This window comes from Dermacentor silvarum, chromosome 1, assembly GCF_013339745.2.
Source record: "Dermacentor silvarum isolate Dsil-2018 chromosome 1, BIME_Dsil_1.4, whole genome shotgun sequence".
NCBI classification, from domain to species: Eukaryota; Metazoa; Arthropoda; class Arachnida; order Ixodida; family Ixodidae; genus Dermacentor; species Dermacentor silvarum.
The window spans coordinates 356,082,614-356,104,437 of NC_051154.1; positions in this window are offsets into that span (position 1 = coordinate 356,082,614).

A 21,824-nucleotide genomic window follows, 5' to 3' on the forward strand; every position below is an offset into this window, starting at 1 on the left:
GGCATCTCGGGCCCGACCTTCGCAGCCACTCACCGCCCGTTTCCTAGCCTTCCTCTTGCAACCGCCAGGTATCAGCACATGCCTAACTGGTTTTCTCGACTCCTCATCGAGGGCAGCGTGATGTAGTATTGGGTCTTTAATCACGACCACGAACACTCGCCATCTAGTAGTGGCGTGCGAAATTAAGCCGCGAGGAAAAATTCGCTGTTGAGCGTGATCGGAATCAGCGCAGCGAACGCGATTACTTCTCCGTTGGATATATATATATATATATATATATATATATATATATATATGGTGTCAAGATGGGGGCCCGGCCTTTACACGACTGCAATCCTTACACGGACTTATATGGTAAGATTCTTCCTTCGTGCAATTTTTTAGGCTTCGCTATCACTAATACTAATCCGCCTTCGCTGCTTCGCATCACTGCTATTGATTCTGATTTCGAGTGCATCCGGCTTGGCCTAATTTCGGTTACTGAGTATTTATAACCTCTCCATGCAAGTGGCGATGTTTGCAGTCCTAACAAATGTAAATTCTTAGAAGAGATTTTTTTTGTTTTCATCAGTCGTTAGCATTGCCTACTGGAAAGAGAAACAATACTGAGCAAATATCATTCACGGGCATTTCACACGCCGTTGATAAAAGACTCTACCGAAGGGGTCACTGAAGACTGCAGGCTACTTTCAGCATCAAAAAAAGCCCGCAAAGCAATTTAAAGCCAGGTGAACCTACAGCAACATATTCATTCTCGAGGCGTAGGCTATCCATACCATTCCCATTCCCATTCCCATTCCCATAATTGTTAGTTGGCAATCTCTTTCTATTTAAAAAGTATAATAAACTTGGTCTTGTATATACATTGAAATATATTGTGTCTGTGCATGGTGTTCTTTGTGGAATATAAAAACAGAAATGTTGAAGTGAAAAAATAGGGATGATGAAGTCACCGCTGGTGCTTCTATAGCGCTTATGTTCCAATTGTCAGGATTTGAAGAAATAAAGCAAAACCCTAGGGGAGTGCATTGTTGGTCAGTTTTTGGAACGTTTGAGACGTTAACGAGCCCGCGGCCGCTGCCGTTCCTTCAACGCAGCCTGCTCTTCGGCAGAACGAACAAAACGCACCCTGCCCACCTGACTGCAGGGCCTGAACTGGCGGAAAACGGCGGACGCGAGGCGAGTGAACACGCGATCACTTTTCCCTCCTCCGGAGGGACGCAACGCCTGTAATTGGCTCGGGGGTATGGCGTCATCGCTTGCGCCAAGTGCGGGCGCCGCGTCTATTGCTTCATGCATATAAAACCCTGCTTAAAAGGGCGCCTAGGACGACCCGACAGTGGCGGTATCGGTTAGCGTGGTGGTCGCGGAAACTGGAGTTCGGTGGTTTGATTCCGCATCCCGACGCGCAATTTTTATTTTCGCCTGGCTTCGGTTTTTTCGTACGCAAATATCAACGGTGACAAACATCACCAGCGACAAGCGAATACAAGCTTCTCTTAAAAACCGTGCACATTCGCGCCAACAATGATGTACTACGCTTTTAGCCGCCATAAAACTTTAAGTGAAAAGGTAGAGGCAACACGCCCTCGTAGTCGGCGCCTACGGCTGTCATGGTTCAAACAAGAATTCTGCGACATCGTAAGCCAATGGCCGGCTTGCAGCCGTGCGCTTGGAGCAAGTACGTTTCGTTTTTAACCGCATCTCGAACAGACAAATGTTTGGCGCTCCACGAGAGGCGGCCTCTCCGATGAAAAAAGCTGGTAACCATACCATCAGGATGAAAACAATTATTACAGGAATGCACGAGCAAAAATAAAGAAAAAAAAGTATCACAGTGAATGATGATGAGTGATTCATTGACTCATCATCATTCACGGGGTGAATGATGATGAGTGGGCGAAGCTCCGGAGGGAATCATCAGATCTCCCGCTTAAGGGGACGCTAGCACAAACGCGTTAGAAACGTGCAGTACTCTCTAGTAAGGGGGAGCGGCCACAGCGTCTTACGCAGCCATTTACACTAGCCGGAACGTGCACCGCGTTTGCCGACGCCATCACATGACTGCTGAGAGAGTATACCCCCCATATTCATAAACGCTCCTCGACTTGAACTTGACTTGCCACCGCTTTGGGCAGCGCGTTCGAAACGCGTTGAAGGTAAGGCGGAGAGGCCACAGCGTCTTACACCAGCTTCTTACACGGGCCGTAACGCGCTAGCACAAACGCGTTAGAAACGCGCTAGAAACGCGGCCTTTCGTTAATGTTTGGTATTTATTGCCATCGTGGTGCGCGTGTCCATATCCGCTTCGTGGCGTAGTGGGCTAACGCCGCGCGCTCGGAAGCGAGGGGTCCCTGGTTCGATTCCGCGTTACGGACACAACTTCGAAATTTTTTTTCTCATTTTTCTCAGACTGGTTACACACTACTACTACTACGACGACGACGGGGACGAACGGGTGCCGCTATAAGGAGCTTCGCCCCTAAAATAATGAAAATGAACAATACGACTTTTAAATAGTGGGATAGAACCCACTGGGGGGTACTTGCTAGATGGGTTGGTTTTTGATGTTCTGTATTTCTGCCTGTTTCTATTTTAGTGACGGACAACGAAAAGGAAAGACGACGAAGTTTTTAGCAAGGCTCGCGGCTTGTGTTCACGAGCTTCGCTGGCTGCCTTCACGCGTGCGCTGTTCAGCCACGAGCGGCACGTTCTCCTCGTGGTGAAAAAGTTCCACGTCTGCCATCAGAACCTGGCTGCTGGAACCAGTGCTCCCGAAGCTTCGTCTATTCCGTCAGAGCCTGGCCGGCTTCCGGTTATGCCAACTGTCGCCACTTCGTAGCTGCAACAGGACAAGGAAGGTGAAGCGCAAGCTGTCATCCGGCTCGACAAGCAGCGGCTCCAGTAGCTCGCCATCCCACATCACGGCAAACCTCCCGGAAGACTTAGCTGCTCTCACGATGCAGCTGCAACCTGATGTTCCAGGAGACGCAAGAGAAGCAGCTGCTTCGCTGCAGTGCTCAAACGATGAGATGCTGGCTGCGCGCACGCCTCAGCTCGTCGAGCAGCAGCACTCACTAGTGCGCCGTCGAGGGAGCGGACAGGGAGCAAGAAGACCGCAGCATGAAGAACCGCTGGATCCAGGTATCGTCACCACCTCGTTGCATGTCACGAGCTCTGCAGGCAGCGCAGGAAACGTGTTATGCCGAGACCCAGAGCCAGGGATGGGACACTGCCTTGTTCATCGAGGACTCGACGCTGCAGAAGCGCGACTCAGAGGTCGCGGAGGTCAAAGGGTGGGTCCGGATCGTCCCTGGTCGCTGTGCAGAATGTCGACGACCGGTCCGGGCAGGTGGCGAGGTGCCTCTGGTAGTCTTCAGCGTTGGCGGGCGCCATGTGATCCTTGGTGAAAGGGCAAGGCTCAAGTCATCCCCGATTGTGTTCCCTGCGACACTTGGTGATGTGTATGTTGAGCCGACCACTCTTGACTTTGTGGGAAGGGTCGTACGGGCACAGGGACTTCGGAATGTTTTTCGGAGGGGGGGGGGGGGGGCGGGCGAGTATTGTCGTGTTTGTATGTTGTGTTTTCTATTTTTTTCTCAATGTTTGTCAATTCGTATTTATGTACGTTACATTTTATTATTTTAATAATTCCTATATTATTAGTGACATAAATTATTACGGCTTTAATTCATTTTAGTCGAATTAAATTTTACATATTTGCATCCTTGCTTATTCTGCATTGGTATCCACATTAAAAATACACTGAAAACCGGCGCAGACCACGCAAATGACAAAACGGGTTCGAAAGCTGCGAAAAATCATTTTTAATATTTCTGCATTCTATCCCGCTGTGAAGCAAATGTGAACTGACACAAGTACACAAATGTGATAAAAGTAGGCAAGAAAGTAGGCACTACGGGCAAAGCTATCATTGCAGATCGACCAGCTTCATGGCTGCAGCATGACAAGAGGGCGTTGGGCATGAGAGGTTGTCAAAGTAGGCCGAAGGTAGCCGTTCGTTCTGCAGTTGTAGACATGCGCTCTTTCATAACGGCATCCAAGTGCAGTTCTGCTGCTCTCTTCTTGTGCACGTGAAGGAGGAGAAGGTGTGTCAGCCTCCTCTGCGTCATTCGATAGCGAAACAATGTTTTTACTCGTATAAGAGCACTGAAAGATCGCTCTCCTGAAGTAGCTGACGCAGCTACAGAAAACATGAGGTGCAGGTACTAGACAACCTGGTCCATCATCTTACGCATATCTGCAGACTTCCCCTGCAGAATTTGTAAAATGCGTTCCCTTGCGGGAAGGCCCTCGTCACGCAGGTGCGGTGGGAGAAGCACGAGCTGCGCTGAAAGCCTGCTGATGTCAAAATCTGTAGCGTGTGCTCCTAAAAGCTCATTTAGGTCGTTTGCCGAGAAGTTTCGACCTTCAGCACCGTCAGTCAAAATGCGCTCGAGGCTGTTTAGCTGCTGATTTCCAGCGTGTTCAAATCGCCGTCGGATCTCGCTGGTAATACTTTCGACAGCGTCAAAAAAAAACTATTTTTCTCTGTGACGACTTGCCGTCAAGCGCTGCAGGCTCCTCAGGCTTGTATGTGAATTGAAGCCTCCTGGGCGGCTGCTAAACTCTGGGCACACGAGGTTCCTTTTGACCTAACTCTGTTGCTCTTGAGTTCGTCCGCTGCCATAGGACGTCAAATGAGGCGTCAAGCCCTAGCCTTAACAAGCAGTCACAAAGAGCCTCGATCTGCTCCTTCTATTGCTCCTGCAGCGTGGTAAACTGGGCGATGAAGCATACTCAGTAATTCCTCGCATGGGCCAAACAGGGCTATATAAAGGTTGATAGCCAATAAAGTTTCGATCTTCTTTAATACTTTCTCATATCCTTTTATGGCTGTCTTGCTGGATTCCACTGAGAGAGCTTTGAACTGAGGATAGGCTATTGTCCCTGACTGATAGGTTTCCGTTCAGTAGCTTTACCGAATGCTGGCTGCCGTGGAGCCAAGATTGGGGCAGGTACGCTTGATAAATAATCTGGTTGATATTTTTACGAGTTCTTCGAGGGCTTGGTATGTACCCTGGTGTTTGATCATTTCAGGTTTGTATTCTGTGGTGTTTGGAAATTTGCGTGTCAGGAGTACTCTTTCTTTTCTTGTTAGAGACCGTGTATGAACTGATCATTGATCTTTTGTGCAGGTTTTTCGCATTTGCAAGAATTGTGGTCGGTTTTGTTGGATCTTAAGAGGTAATTTAGAAACATACAGTCTCCGGTGATTGCCTGGCTTGTACATTATTTTGTAGGGAAGTACGGTGGCATGCGAGGAATGTTTCTTATCCATTGATGTTTATGAATTGATTATCCATGTTGTTCGCTCTCCATGTGTAAGTCAATATTCCGCCAATTTTTTCTGCATCTGTTTGCATAGATGTGATGTAATGAAGAGTTTGGTTACTGGTCTGTTGAGTGGCGTGCCTTAATTTGTGGCTTCTTAACCAGCCATCGTGCCACCGTTCTACGTACAGTTGATCATCGGCCTTCTGGAAAGCATTTAACAACACACCCACCAGTTTCAAAATTGAACTATAGTTCTTGTCAAACCTTTGATGTCAGCGTCAACGGTCGGAAAGTGGGGAAGCCTGCCCCCTCTGGAAAAATGTTGGGGGGGGGGGGGGGCGACCGCCCCCCTGCCTTCCCGGTTCCGGAGTCCCTGTACGGGCACTTCACCAGGTCAGCTTGCAAGCTGTTGAATGTGGCCATGGTGCAACGCGAGCATAACATGGCGTAATATTGCACCGTGGTGCGAAGTGGTCGTGGCCCTGGCTACGGCTGTGTCCCGCGCGACGTCTCGTCGAATGGTTACATGCTCTCCAGATCGTATTAGAATACAGAATTCACTACTAAAAATTAACGAATAGTAGTTTCTAATCGAATGTAACGCATAACAGCACTCTGTAGTGTCGAGGACGAGTGCCCGATGCAAGTGCGGCCTGTTCCGAATGTTCCTGCTGCTGGACAGTCGCGGCTTCGGCGCAGAGGTGCACTAGTATGTGAGCGAACTAACGCGTGGGTGTTGATAACTTCTGCTCAACAAGTCCCTAATTCAGTATAAACGCCCCGTTTTGGGGCAACCTTTAAATGTGCTAAATGTGCAAATTGATGTGATGTTGTACCGCCAACGAATACCTTTCAGCAGAAACCTTCATTGACGATATCTATACCACGACTGTTCATGACAAGAACGGAAAATACACCGACCGTAAAGTTTACAAAGCTTTGCTGTCCAAAATCAGCGAAACAAAAACTCAGAAGCACATAAAATGTTCGGAAAATTGATAAGTACTTTATAATTACACCGTGCGTACATTGCAAGCTATTCAGTGCTAAGCGAATAAATATTGTAAGCGATTGCCTGCCTAAATATAAGGAGTCGTAAGTAGGGGCGTGCGAATATTCGAGTTGCGAATTCGAATCGAATAATATCTAATCGATTATTTCGATTCGATTTTGAATAGCTGGTATTCGAAGTTTCGTACAATTCTACAGCACGAATATGTAAAACGCAACAAAGGCCAATGGTGCAACTTGATTAGGGTGGTGTGGTTAAAACTAATGCTAGCGTCGTTACAGTAGGCCTTTTGTTAAACCTTTCACCGGTATCCTGGTTCAAAAGCAAGCGCATGTTTATATTAAACGAGATTATGCCATCTCCGCATGTAAAAAAGATAAAAAACACCTTATGAGAAAACTCTCCAGCCCTTCACAACTTCGCTTCCGAAACGAAGGCACTGGCTTTTGCGTAGTTCGGTCGCGTATGCCGCAAGCGCCGTAAAGCACTTTTACACAAACATCTTCCTTCACATCCTCGCTTAACTACCGTCGCCGCGCGCTTATATTGGGTTGCACCCGGCATCAGGACTCAACATGACTCATCTGCTCACAGCAGAGCGAAGGCTTGCGGAAAGGGCAAGGTCCTCCTCGCACATTCGTTTGGCTGCGTCGCATGTTTTCAACTGCTGTTTTCAACGCATGTTTTCAACTGCAGGAAACAGCGTAACATCGCGGCGAGAGAGCCTGAAGCAAGGTCATGTGGAACAGCTTCTTTCTGCATGACAATTTGTAGCCTTGCGGTCACTCACCGCTTTGTGTGCTCGAGGACATGAGCAGACATAATTTATTTGTTCTTTTTGTATATTTTAAACGAAACCTTTTGTATTCGTTAATCGATTTGGTATTCGATATTTTTACCACTATTTGGCACTATTCGATTCGAATTCAATTCAAGATTAATTTCACTATTCGCACACCCCTAGTCGTAAGTGTAAAATGTAAGGGTCGTTGCATGCGGTATGTACAAACAGAACGCTGATGCGCATGATAACCTAATCGTTGTCATACTTTTCTCATACCCTTTCTTATACTGAGGTTCCCGGAGAGCTAATCCTAAATGACAGCACTGTTATAGAAATGTCTACAAGCTCCCAACAAAGCAACACAAGTACTGTTCGGCTCACCTCTGCACATAGCTAGATCAACTGTTCATTGCCTTCTCAGTTTCGCACCTTGCTGAGAGAGAGCGCCCGAATACGCACACCCCAAAGCTACAGCACACGCCGGGAGGAGAAATGCGCGAAATTACACTGCAAGGTGATTGACCAGTACCACACAGTCTAGACAGCACGCGTCAGCACAATGCCACGTGACCACACATATTACTTTATACGTATCGTTCCTTCGGATTTCGTGTTTGTCATTTCTCTCGAACAGCCACCACAAGTTAAGTGTCCACCATTGCCATCGCACTGTCCTCTTCTTACGGTAAACTCGTAACTAAGGCCATCGACAGTAGTGTAGTGGTTTGGTGGCTACGGCGTTGCGCTGCTGAGCTCGAGGTCGAGCGTTCGACACCGGCAGAGGCGGCCGCGTTCCGATGGCGGCGGAATACAAAAACGCTCGCACACCGAGCAATGGCTGCACGTTTACAAATTCCCAGGTGGACAAAATGAATCCGGATCACCCATCTACGACATGCCTCACAACCAGGACATAGTTTTCGCACTTAACGCTATAATTTAATATGTCGATCGCAGCTAAGTATAGCATACGAAAGAGAAATTTTCGTTAATATGGATCCTCTACTGATGCTTTCGTGCCTCTACTGCTGCTTTTTGGGTGTTTGAAAATATTATTTCCTTGCCTGATTTATATTTCATTGAATGTGTGATAAAGTATCCGCAAGAAATCATAATGGCGTGTTAGCAATTAGGCAGAGGCCTGTGCAAGATGTGTCAGTTTCTTAAGTTCAGAATTTCTGTCCATTTACTTTTCAGTGATGGACAACGAAACGGAAAGGCGCCGAAGATTGCAGCAAAGCTCGCGGTTTGTCGTTCTGGTCTCGCGGCCATTCTGGTCTCGCTCGCCCCTGTCTCGTGTGTTCAAGTATCCAGCGGCGCTATTCTACTGTTCGTTTAACGTCTTTGTTGTTCTTTTTACTTCTCTACCGATTTCTTGTTCTTCACCCTTCCGTTTATTGCGTCACGAGTTTAAGCGAGTTAGACTAGCCTGATGTCTCTCTCTTCTCCCGGTCAAGGGCATTCCCCTTGGCTAGATTATATCCCTCCCCGAGAGTGGCCGATAGACTCATATTTACGCCATGGCCCTGTGGCTCTTGTGCCTCCAAATGGGTGATTGATACAGGTGAAGAATCCAAAAGCGATTCAGGTGGAGCTTCGAAAGGCCATTTCGCAGTTCCAGAAGATCACCGGGGACCGTCACTTTGGTCGCGGTGGTATTCTTTGCTGTTCATCGCACCAGGAGTGCGTTCGAGACCTCCTCAACATTTCTCAATTTGCATGGAATCTGGTGAGCGCGCTTATTCCAGCGTACCTTTCATGCACAAAAGGCTTAGTTCTCGGGATGAACACGAGCCTGCACCCCTCATAAGTACTAGACTTGTCTTCAGTTGCTGGAGCTGTTTCTGTATACCGGTGTTACCGAATTATTCAGAACAAGAAGTCACCTGCGGAATCGCTTATTGTTAGATTCGCGGGAACAGTTCGTCCAACTGAAATGAAGGCATGACCCCTGGTATACAGAGTAGAGCCACTTTCTCCACGACCACTACAGTGCTTGAAATGTTGGCGTTACGGAGAAAGCATAAAAGGCAGCAGGTCGGTTGCTCGATGCCGCCTATGTGGAGAGTAGTAGTAGTAGTAGAAAACTTTATTTTATGTTTTAAAACGAAGTCTCAGAGGGTGGAGCCCTCAGTCCAGGGCCCCATTTGCTGCTGCTATCCGGCTGGCCCGGTCGATCAGGCATCGCTGGTCGTCGAAGGCTGTGCTGGAAAGAGCGGCTTCCCACTGGGATGGGGAGGGGTTGGGTATTCTAGGTAAGCCGGGTGGTTTCGAGCATTCCCACGTAGAATGGTAGAGGTTTGGGTGACCACCACAGAAAGGACATTTGTCGGGGTACTGGCTAGGGTAAAAAGTGTGGCGGAGAGCAAGGCTGGGGAACGTATTAGTTTGGAGCTGGCGCCAAGGGGCTGCATCTGCACGGTTTAGCTTCACGTGTGGTGGAGGGAATGTTCTACTGGATAGTCTGTGGTGTTGTAGTATATGGGTGTATGTAAGCGGTATCGTTTCCACCTTGTCTGGGTTGGACTGGTCTTCCACCGGTGACTGGAGGGTTAGGCCTCGGGCTGATGCATGAACGCGTTCATTGCCAGGGAGAGACGCATGCCCAGGTGTCCAGACTAGGTGAACTAGTGGAATGTTTTGCTTCTTGTGTATAATTTTATGAGCGATCGGTGAAATCCGTCCTTGTGCGTAGTTTCGACATGCTTGCTGGGAATCTGTAAGAATATGTATGATCTTATCTGGGGGTTGAGCGCTGATGGCTAGGGCTATGGCACATTCTTCGGCTTCCGTGCAGTTGTCAGTGCGTATTGTGGCTGATAATAGTGCTTCGCCCCTCCAGTCGGCCACCGCTACCACTTTGGCTGTAATGTCGGGTAGCACGCGGCGTCTGTATAGAAGGTGCCGAGGTCGTTGCCGTATGCTCGGTGCAGTGCCATTGCACGTGCAGCGCGCCTGCCTTTATGGTGTTCGGGGTACTTATTCCGAGGTATGGGGGCCACTGTAATGTTTTCTTTGATGTTTGGGGCAATTGACAGGGGCTCTCGTGGGACAAACTCTGATGTTGGGTACCATAATTGTCTGAGTACGTACCTTCCTGTCGATGTACGTTTAAGTCGTTCGATCTGACCGACTTTCTGGGCTTCGATTAATTCGGCAATGGTGTTATGCAAACCAAGCTGTAATAGTCTGGCTGTTGAGGTGTAGATAGGAAGGCCTGTCGCCGTTTTCACAGCTGTTCGTATGAGTGTGTCTAGCTCGTTTGTTTGGTTTTGGGTGAGTCGGTGGTAAGGTGCGTGATAGGTAATGCGGCTTACGATTAAAGCGTGTGTGATGCACATGACGTCGGATTCCTTTAGGCCGTGGCGGTGGTTCGTGACCCGCCGGATCATGTGCACTACTTGATTAATCTGTTTCTTCGGTAGCGTCAGGGCATATGTCGCTTTCGCATTGGCTTGAACGCGGAGTCCTAGTAAGCGTAATTTGTTAACCTTATTTACAGGTTCACCCTCGATAGTCACCGTGATGTCAGGCGGTAGGTGATGGTTCCTTTGGAGTTTTTTTTACTATAAGAAGTTCTGACTTTTGAGCTGCGCACGTAAGTCCCCCTCCCGTGCATATTTCTGGGTGACATCGGCTGCTGCTTGTAGTGCGTCCTGTATTTCACCATCTGAGCCACTGGTGGCCTAGATGGCGATATCATCTGCATAAAGCGCATGCCTAATTCCCGGTGTGGCATCTAGTAGTGCAGGTAGTTTGCTCATATAGCTATGTTAAATAGCACGGGGAAAGCACTGACCCTTGTGGCGTGCCTTTTCCCGTAAGAGGGATGGAGTCCGAACGTATATTTCCTATGCCTATAGTCGCAGTGCGATCTTTAAGAAACGCCCGGACGTAATTGTAAGTTCGTCGGCCACACTTTGTTGCCGCTGGATTGGCGAGTATGAGGTCTTGAGATACGTTATCAAACGCGCCTTTCAGGTCTAACGCAAGGATGGCTTTGCTTTGTTGAGTGCTGATATGGTCAATTATCTCTTCCTTAATTTGCAGTAGTACGTCTTGAGTGGATAGCCCCGGTCGAAAACCGAACATTGTGTGCGGCAATAAGGCTTGCTCTTCTAGGTACGGCTGAAGTCTTGCCAGGACGACGTTTTCAAATAACTTTCCTATGCATGATGTGAGCGAGATGGGTCTCAGTTGGTTTAGAGAGGGCTGCTTGCCTGGTTTTGGCATCATTGTAATATCGGCGTGCCGCCATTCTTGCGGCAGCGTGCCCTCTAGCCAGTGGTACTGAAAATAATCTGTAAGTTCTTTTATCGATCTGTCGTCGAGGTTTTTTAAAAGCCAATACTGTATTCCGTCTGCTCCCGGGGCGGTGTTGCGTACTATTCGATGCAGTGCCGCTCTAACTTCATGTGGTGTGATGTCTTTGTCTAATTCCGAAGGCTCCGCATGCGGATAATCTATGTAAGTTGGTTTGTGGCCTGTACCTATGTAAGCGTCTTTTAGCTGTTGTATTATGGCCGCATCAGTCCCAGGTGTCTGTCTCAAGATTTTTTGAAGGGTTTTGCTGCTCGTTGCTTTGGATTGATTGTGGTCGATGAGATTTCTAAGCAGTGCCCACGTTATGGCGGTGCCCAAGGTACCCTGCATTTGATTGCATAGGTTCTTGCAATTGTTTCGCGTCAATTCGGTTGCGTAACTTTCCGCCTGGGCTGTTAAGGCGGATATCCGCTGCCTGAGCTTGCGATTGTGCTTTTGCTTTTTCCACCTTTTTTGCAGGCAATGGCGAGCCTCCCAAAGGTGTAATATGTGCCTGTCGACATCGGGATGTTCTGGTGACGTGTCGATGATTTTCGTTGTTGCACGGGAGTCTGTCTGAATTTGTCGGATCCATTCCTGCAGAGTTTCTGGTTTCAAGCTGCCTTCGTAGGTTTCGTTGGTGCTTTCTTGCTTGCGCCGCTGTCGGAACTTGTCCCAATCCGTCATTCGTATTTTACGTTCTTTAATTTTTGTTCGCGGTGTTATTAGATGCGTTTCTATTATATTGTGGTCACTAACGAGGGTGTCATCGAGGTTGTGCCATCCCTGGTACCTTATGTCTTTGATCAGCGTAAGGTCGGGGCAGGTGTCTCGGCTGACACTGTTGCCTATTCTCGTTGGGTGGGCTGCGTCTGTAAGTATGGTCAAGCCTAGTCGTGCTATCGTCACTGCTAGCCGTCGACCCTTTGGATTAGCGGTCTTGTAACCCCACGTGGGGTGTGCTGCGTTGAAGTCCCCTACAATAAGCAAACGTTGCTTTGCTTCCTTTAGTGCGTGTTTGAAGAGCCCATCGAAACAGTCTGCCCGCTCTTTAGGGGCACTATAGATGTTGAGGACAAAGAAGCTAGGCTCTTTTCTGTCTACGGGAATGATTTCGATGAGTACGTGCGTTATGCGTTCGGAGCTGAGGGTGTGGTCGATTGCGGTTAACCTCTTTGACACTAATGTCGCTGTTTTAATCAGAACATTGTGGTGTTTTTGTACGCAAAAGTATTGTATCCAGTCAGTTTAGGTTCAATGTATGTTTCTTGTAGTGCCAATATGTCTGGTGTGTGTGTCTGTGCGTGTATGAACTGCGTTAGATTTCCGCGTTTCCGGCGGAAACTGCGGCAGTTCCATTGCCAAATTTTGATGGGTTGTGTTCGCGCGACATTTTGTTGTCTAGCCATCTTTTATTGTAAACTGGCCTGAGATGAAGGGCGTGCGTATGGATGCGCCCGGATATCTTCTCTTGCCTCGAGAGGACTAACACGGGTGCGGTTGGGGGTGGCGTTGTGGACGACCGTCTGAGTAACTTCGTCGCAAATTTGTTGTCTAAATTCTTGGGTTAGCTCAATGAACATCTGTTGCAGGGTGGTTTTGATTTCTTCCTTTATTTCCAGCCTATCTTTCGATAAACTCTCCTTGAGTTCCTGTCTGTCCCGTTGCATTTCGTTTCTCAGGCGCTCTCTATTTTGTTGAAACTCGTGTTTTAACTATGTGGAGAGAATCACAACAGCACAGAATGTAAGTCTCAGGAAGAAAAATGTTGTCTAGGTAATGAGTGCTCTATTCACATAAGGACACAATGTTTTATTTTTTGTTTGCTTTTTTTCGTCATAGCCAAGATCACACGCATGCTTCTCTAGTTCCGAAGCTGCTCAGCTCTTCGAAATACTCGGCGCGTGCACCCCGTGATACTTTGTGGCTTTCTTTCCTTGTGACAGTTCGCACTTGGAGGTGTCGTCTTAGATTGCACTATCGCCGGGACCAGCCCACTTTTTACAGTATTCTCCTCCTAGCATCTGACGTTGCCTAGAAACGATGCGACGTTTGTCTTCGCCGAAGTACACTGTCATCGTCGTTTTAACGCACACCACATGAAACAGCCATGTGTAGGCGCGAACATTTCATGCATAAAATTATTTGATTAGCAGAAACCCCTGGTCTGGCCGAACTCTGTCTCCACTTCCCATGCAGTCCATAAATGCTCGGAAAATCATCATTTCTGTTTTGTTAGTTACAGTGAGTTTACTGTTGCAAAGGCAGCTTAGACTATTCTGCGCCAGCCACAACATTTGTACTTTGGGGAATGCGTGCAACAACAGAGTAGTAAAGGGGAGTATTTGGTGCGCTGACATCTTATGAACCAGAGCAAACTAACAAAGACAAAAGAGAAGAACTCGTGTGCACAGACTGCCGCCTAGTGCGAGGAATGTATTGCATGCAGGTACTATGCAATAACGTTTGGTGCGTAACTCACCACTTGACAATATGAACTGTTTATCAGAAACTCTTCGTGCAGATGGCTTCGATAAAAACATTACGGCACCGCGTGGATTAACAGCAACAAGGCACTTCAGTAGCGTTTTATTTATAAGTACTTCGTACAACTTGCTGCTCGCAAAAATTTTGTGTTCTAAAAAAATAAAATGCGCATTTATTATGAATTCTATTAAAGAATAATTTAGGCAAAAAAAGTTACAAATACTTGGCTTACCACACGTACTTCCGTGCGGTCAATGATTGCTCGAAGCGCAGGAAAATGCTTCAGCTCCTCCCCCAACCAGGTTTCACATAATGCATGGCTTGGGAAAAGCTCTTTGAACAGATGCTACACAATGTTTAGTACAGTCCTGAAGCTCTGGCTCAGTGTCCTGGGGTCTAAGTTTAATCGGTATGCCAGGCCCCTGAAGGGAAGGCTGAGCCAAACCTGTATGAAATGGGCAAAAAGCTGTATCTCGAGTGGGAACCCCTCGCTGGCTTGTCGCAAGACGTGCACGATGTTTGACAAAACAGCAAAAGCACAGCCTTTGGGAGACCTCCAATACCAAGATAACAGTCACTTGAACTAGTACTTTATGTGAAAACATGCAAACAAAACACACAGATTGGCAGAGGAGACGAGCATGCTCCAGTATTCAACGTGTTCACAAGCAAAGAAAGGCAGTGAGTTGCCCTGACCTGTGTAAAACCACAGAGCTTGGTGCAATGATTAATGCAACTGTGGCGCTAGTGTCTGCGGAAGCTGCAAGCATGGCAATTTGGGTAAGTACAGGGATTTGCCTAAACTTTGTCCTTCTCACTTTAAATCCCTTCTTTGCAAAGTTATCATTTTTAAGAAAGTACTGCGTTGTAAATAGTTTAAAAAAACATCATTGAGATTCTCCGATGGCAGGATTCGAACACAGTACCTGTAAAACAGAAGCACGATATTGAAGCCATTACGCCATGGAGACATGGACAATCGGAACCAGTGCAATTAGCAGCCATTATGCATGCTTGCAGAGTCTTATTGCCTTCTGCGTTAAAGAAAAGTACAAATTGCTTTGAAATTTAGGCCAATTTAGGCCCAGGTAAAGCGCAATAAACGAAGCCACAGGACCATCTGAAGGCCAGCCAAAGGAGGCAGATCAGACAAATCCATGTGACTCAATTATACTCACATATTCTGGTTCCTACGTTTCGTATCCAGTTCACAATTGCTCGTTTGACGGCAACGGCCTGTCTTGCGTGCTTCGTTCCAAAGAGAGCGATACATTTTCTTTCTTTTAATGGAAATATTTGCGCACCCGAGGTCAAAATTTCCTGCTGGTTTCCTCTGGTTTTTTACTGGTTCCAGTAGTGCTGGTTTATTAGCACATTCCTAGCAGCTACGGGAACCAGCAGGTGATGGAACCAGTAGCTGAAACCGATAGCTGCTGGTTTCAGCACAGGGTTGCAGGCAGTCAGCCGACTTGTAAGTCACCGATGTTGCAAACATTTCCAAGCAACAAGCTGATGCCCGCATGAACCTAAATGCATGTTTCGTACCTCTGCTGGGACCAGCAGCAAGCCCGCAGGCAGCCTGCCAAGACCAACAAAAAACCAGTAAGCACCCTGCTGGAAACAGCACAGCCAACAGGTTGCCTGTTGGGACCAGCAGAAAACCAGTAAGCACCTTGCTGGAACGATCAGCAGTCAGCCCGCTGGGACCAATAGAAAACCAGTAAGCACCGTGCTGGAACCAGCACAGCCAGCAGATTACGTGCTGGTTCCATCAGAAGCCAGTACAAACCAGCAGCTCCCAGCAGGAAATCAGCAGGAAATTTTCGCCAGGGACCCTATTGCTGAACACCCGAACATACTCACGTCACAAAAGCGTATTTTCTTCGAAAACAGCAGGACATTGTGTAGAAGAGACCACGCGGAGACTGCACGGAAGGCTGGGCGAAGGAACGGAAAAGCAAAGCTTCGAATCACAAATGGCGTAGAGACGACAGCATCATTTTCCTATCCACCTATAAAGCAACACAAGCGCTGTGCGCCGCCACTTCTATACAAAGCTGGATCAAGTGTTCATTGCCAATGCAGTTTCCCGCCTTGCTGACAAAGAGCGCACAATGCCGTACATTTCAGCGCTACAGCACTCGCCGGGAGGAGAAAGGCGCGAAAGTACACCGAAAGGTGATTGACCACATCGCACAGTCGAGACACCAGTCGGCAGCACAATGCCACGTGACCACGCTTCTTTCTTATCGTTCTTTCAGATTTTGCGTTCTTACTTTCCTTTAAACCGGGATCACAAGTGTGCTCCATTGCTATCGCACTGTCCTCTTACGGTAATATCATAACTAAGCACCGCGGCGAAAGTTTAGTGGTCATGGCGTTGTGCCGCTGAGCTGTGTTGGATCCCGGTCGCGGGTTGGATCCCGGCTGCGCGGCCGCGTTACGATAGGGGCGGAATACAAAACCGCTCGGTCACCCTGCGTAGGGTGCATGGTAAAGAACGCAAGGTGGTCAAAATTAATCTGGGTGCACGTTAAAGAACCCCATGTGGTCCAAATTTCCGGAGTCCCCCACTACGGCGTGCCTCATTATCAGATCGTTGTTTTGGCACGTAAAACCCCATAATTTTAATCTCCTCCCAGCGGCTTGCCTCATAATGAAATTGTAATTGTTGCGCAAAAAAACTCAAAATGTTGTAATTTCTAGCCAAAAAAAAATCACCAGCCCTTCCCCAGTCGAGAAAATGGCGGCAAGCCAAGCTTGTCATGTGTGTATCTGACCTTTGTGGCGATTTTCTTTTTTTCCCTCTCTCTTTATATTTCTTTCCTTCTCTCCTCATTTCTCTCTATCTATCTCTCTTTCTTCCTTTCTCTCTCTATTTCTCTGACCTTCGTGGTGATTTTCTATCTTTCTCTCTCTCTCGGTCTTTCTTTCTCTCTTTATTTCTTTCATGCTCTCTCTCTTTCATTTTCTCTCTTTTTCATCCCTGGTAAGTGCTAATCAGCTTGGACCCTCTCTGCACTATCGCCAGAATCGGCCCACGTTTCAGCGTGACACCGCCACCACCACCGCCGCCGCCGCCGCCGCGGAAATTTGTGAGCCTATAAAACTTAGCTTAAAAAAGGCGTACGAAAGCTTAGTGATACCGCCCCTTTGCATCTGCTTTCGTGGCACGTGGCTGCGTGAAAAAAAATTATTTCCTACCCTCAATTTAATTTGATTGAATATGTGGTTAACTGCCAAAAACCTTACAATAGCGTCTAGCACCCACTCGGAGGCACTTGCTAGATACGTTCGCTTTAGATTTTCTGTATTTCTGCCCGTTTCTATTTTAGTGACGGACAACGAAAAAGAAAGACGACGAAGGTTGTAGCAAGGCTCGCGGCTTGTGTTCACGAGCCTCGCTGGCTGCCTTTACGGGTACGTTGTCCAGCCACGAGCGGCACGTTCTCCTCGTGGTGAAAATGTTCCACGTCTGCCATCAGAACCTGGCTGCCGGAACCAGTGCTCCCGAAGCTTCGTCTATTCCGTCAGAGCCTGGCCGGCTTCCGGTTATGCCAACTGTCGCCACTTAGTAGCTGCGACAGGACAAGGAAGGTGAAGCGCAAGCTGTCATCCGGCTCGACAAGCAGCGGCTCCAGTAGCTCGCCATCCCACATCACGGCAAACCTCCCGGAAGACTTAGCTGCTCTCACGATGCAGCAGCAACCTGATGTTCCAGGAGGCGCAACAGAAGCTGCTGCTTCCCTGCAGTGTTCAAACGATGAGATGCTGGCTGCACGCAGGCCTCAGCTCGTCGAGCAGCAGCACTCACTAGTGCGCCGTCAAGGGAGCGGACAGGGAGCAAGACGACCGCAGCATGAAGGACGCCTGGATCCAGGTATCGTCACCACCTCGTTGCATGTCCCGGGCTCAGCAGGCAGCGCAGGAAACGTGCTTCGCCGAGGCCCAGAGCCAGGGATGGGACACTGCCTTGTTCATCGAGGACTCGACGCTGCAGAAGCGCGATTCAGAGTTCGCGGAGGTCAAAGGGTGGGTCCGGATCGTCCCTGGTCGCTGTGCAGAATGTCGATGACCGGTCCGGGCAGGTGGCGAGGTGCCTGTGGTAGTCCTCAGCGTTCGCTGGCGCCATGTGATCCTTGGTGAAAGGGCAAGGCTTAAGGCGGCGCGGAGGGTGTTCCCTGCGGCACTTGGTCGTGTACATTTTGAGCCGACCACTCTTGACTTTGTGGAAAGAGTTGTACGGGCACATGGACCCCGGAACGTTTTTGTGAGTGGGGGCGGAGGGGGGGTATGTATTGTCGTCTTTGTATGTTGTGTTTCTTATTTTTTTCTCAATGTTCGTCAATTCGTATTTATTTACATTACATTTTATTACTTTCATAATTCGTATAATTTTGTTGACATCAATTATTACTCTTTGAATTCATTATCCCCGAAATAAATTTGGCATATTTGTATCCTCGCTTATTCTGCATTGGTATGCACTTTAAAAATACACTGAAAACCGGCGCAGACCACGCAAATGACAAAACGGGTTCGAAAGCGGCGAAAAATCATTTTTAATATTTCTGCATTCTATCCGGCACTGAAGCAAATGGGAACTGACACATGTACTCAGATGTGATGCAAGTAGGCAAGGAAGTAGGCACTACTTACAAAGCTATTATCCCAGATTGACGAGCTTCATGGCTACAGTATGACAAGAGCTAGGGCGTTGAGCCAGAGTGGTTGTCAAAAAAGGCCAAGGGTAGCTCTTCGTTCTGTAGTTGTACACACGAACTCTTTCATAACGGTATCCAAGTGCAGTTCCGCAGTTGTCTTCTTGTGCACGTGAAGGAGCAGAAGGTGTGTCAGCCTCCTCTGAGTCATTCGATTGGGCAAAAATGTTTTACTCGCATAAGAGCACTGAAGGATCGCTTTCCTGAAACAGTTGACGCAGGTACAGAAAACACGAGTTACAGGTAATGGAGAACCTGGTCCATCATCTTACGCATATCTGCAGACTTCCCTAGCAGAATTTGTAAAATGCGTTCACTTGCGGGTGGACCCCCGTCACGCAGGAGCGTTGGTAGAAGCATGAGCTGCGCTGAAAGCCTGCTGATGTCAAAATCTGCAGCGTGTGCTCCTAAAAGCTCATTTATGTCGCTTGCCGCGAAGTTTCGGCCTTCAGCAGCGTCAGTCAAGTTGCGCTCGAGGCTATTCAGCTGCTGATTGCCAGGCTGTACAAATCGCCATCGGATATCGCTGGTAATAAGGTCGATAGCGTCAAAAAAAGACTTTTTCTCTGTGACGACTTGCCGTCAAGCGCTGCAGGCTCCTCAGGCTTGTATGTGAATGGAAGCCTTCTGGGTGGCTGTGAAACTTTGGGCACACGAGGTTCATTCAGACCTGAGTCTGTTGCTCTTGAGTTCGTCCGCTGCCATAGGACGTCAAATGATTCGTCAGGCCGTAGCCTTGACAAGCGGTCACAAAGAGCCTCTGCTGCTTCTATTGCTCCTGCAGCGCGGTAAACTGGGCGTTGAAGCAACCTCAGTTATTCCTCTCTTGGGCCAAACAGAGCTATAGAAAGGTTGATACCCAATAAAGTTTCGAACTTCTTTAATACTTTCTCATATCCTTTTATGACTGTCTTGCTGGTGCCACTGAGAGAGCTTTGAACTGAGGATAGGCTATTGTCCCTGAGCGATAGGTTTCCTTTCAGTAGCGTTACCGAATGCTGGCTGCCGTGGAGCCAAGATTGGGCCAGTTAGGCTTGATCAATAATCTGGTTGATTTTTTACGAGTTCTTCAAGGGCTTGGCATGTACCCTGGTGTTCGATATTTCAGGTTTGTCTTCTGTGGTGTTTGGAAATTTGCGTGTCAAGAGTTTTCTTTCCTTTCTTGTTAGGGGCCGTCTATGAACTGATCATCGATATTTTGTGCAGGCTTTCCGCAATTGCAAGAGTTGTGGTCAGTTTTGTTGGATCTTAAGATGTAGTTTAGAAGTATATATAGTCTCCGGTGATTGCCTCGCTTGTGTAATATTTTGTAGGGAAGTACGGTGGCATGCGAGAAATGTTTCTTATCCATTGGTGTGTTGTTGTTCCCTCTCCATGTGTAAGTAAATATTCCGCCATTTTTTTGTTCATCTGTTTGCGTAGATGTCGTTTAATGAAAAGTTTGGTTACTGGTCTGTGGAGTGGCGTGCTTTAATTTGTCGCTTCTTAACCAGCCATCGTCCCACCGTTGTACGTACAGTTGATCATCGGCCTTCTGGAAAGCAAGTGCCACACACCCACCAGTACAAAATATAACTAGATCTCTTGTAAAAATTTTGACATCAGCGTCAACGGTCGAAAAGTGGGGAAGCCTGCCCCCTCTGCAAAATGTTGGGGGGGGGGGGGGGGGGGGGGTCCCTGCCTCCCCGGTTCCGAAGTCCCTGTACGGGCACTTCACCAGGTCATCCTGCAGCTGTTGAATGTGGCCATGGTGAAACGGGAGCAGAACAAGGCGTAACGTTGGACGGCGGCGCGCAGGGGTAGTGGCCCCGGCTACGGCCGCGTCCACGCGACGTCTCGTCGAATAGTTACTTGCTATTCTGATCGTATTAGATTCCAGAATTCACTATTAAAAAGAAGGAATAGTCGTTTCTGATCGAATGTAACGCATAACAGCACTGTGTAGTCTTAAGGGCGAGTGACCGATGCAAGTGCGGCCTGTTTCGAATGTACCTGCTGCTGGACAGTCTCGGCTGCTGCGCAGAGGTGCACTAGTTCCTGAGCGAAATAAAGCGTGCGTGTTGATAACTTCTGCTTAACAATTTACTAACTGTCATTTAATATAAACGCCCCGTTTTGGGGCAACCTGTAAATGTGCTAATTGTGCAAATTGATGTGATGTACCGCCAACAAATACCTCTCAGCAGAAACCTTAAGAGACGATCTCTATACCACGACTGTGCATGAAAAGAATGGAAAATACAGCGACCGTAAAGTTTACAAAGCTTCGCGGTCCAATCGCTGAAACAAAAACTTAGAAGCACATAAATGGTTCGGGAAATTGATAAGTACTTTATAATTACACCTTACGTAAATTGCAAGCGATTCTGTACTAAGCGAATAAATATTGTAAGCGATTGCCTGCCTAAAATGTAAGGAGTCGTAAGTAGGGGTGTGCGGATATTCGAGTTCCGAATTCGAATAGAATAATATGTAATCGAATAATTCGATACGACTTCGAATATCTAGTATTCGAAGTTTCGAATAAATCGACAGCACGAATATCTAAAACGCGACAAAGGCCAATGGTGCAACTTGATTAGGGTGGTGTGGTTAAAACTACTGTTAACGTCGTTACAGTAGGCCTTTCGTTAAAACTTTCACCGTTATCCTGGTTCAAAAGTGAGCCCATGTTTATATTAACGATAAAATGCCATTTCCGCATGTAAAAAAAGATTTAAGAAATCCTTATGAGAAAACTGTCAAGCCCTTCACAACTTCGCTTCCGAAACGAAGGCACTGGCTTTTGCGTAGTTCGGTCGCGTATGCCGCAAGCGCCGTAAAGCTACTTCTACACAAACATCTTCATTTACGTCCTGTCTTAACTACCGTCGCCGCGCGCTTATATTTTGTTGCACCCAGGATCAGGAATCAACATGGCTCATCTGCTCACAGCAGAGCGAAGGCTTGCGGAAAGGGCAAGGTCCTCATCGCACATTCGTCTGGCCGCAGCGCATGTTTTCAACTGCAGTTTTCAACGCATGTTTTCAACTGCAGGAAACAGCGTAACATCGCGGCGATAGAGGCTGAATCCAGGTCATGTGGAACAGCTTGTTTCTGCATGTCAATTTTGTAGCCTATCGGTAACAGTCACTCACCGCTTTGGGTGCTCCAGGACATGTGCAGACATAATTTCTTTGTT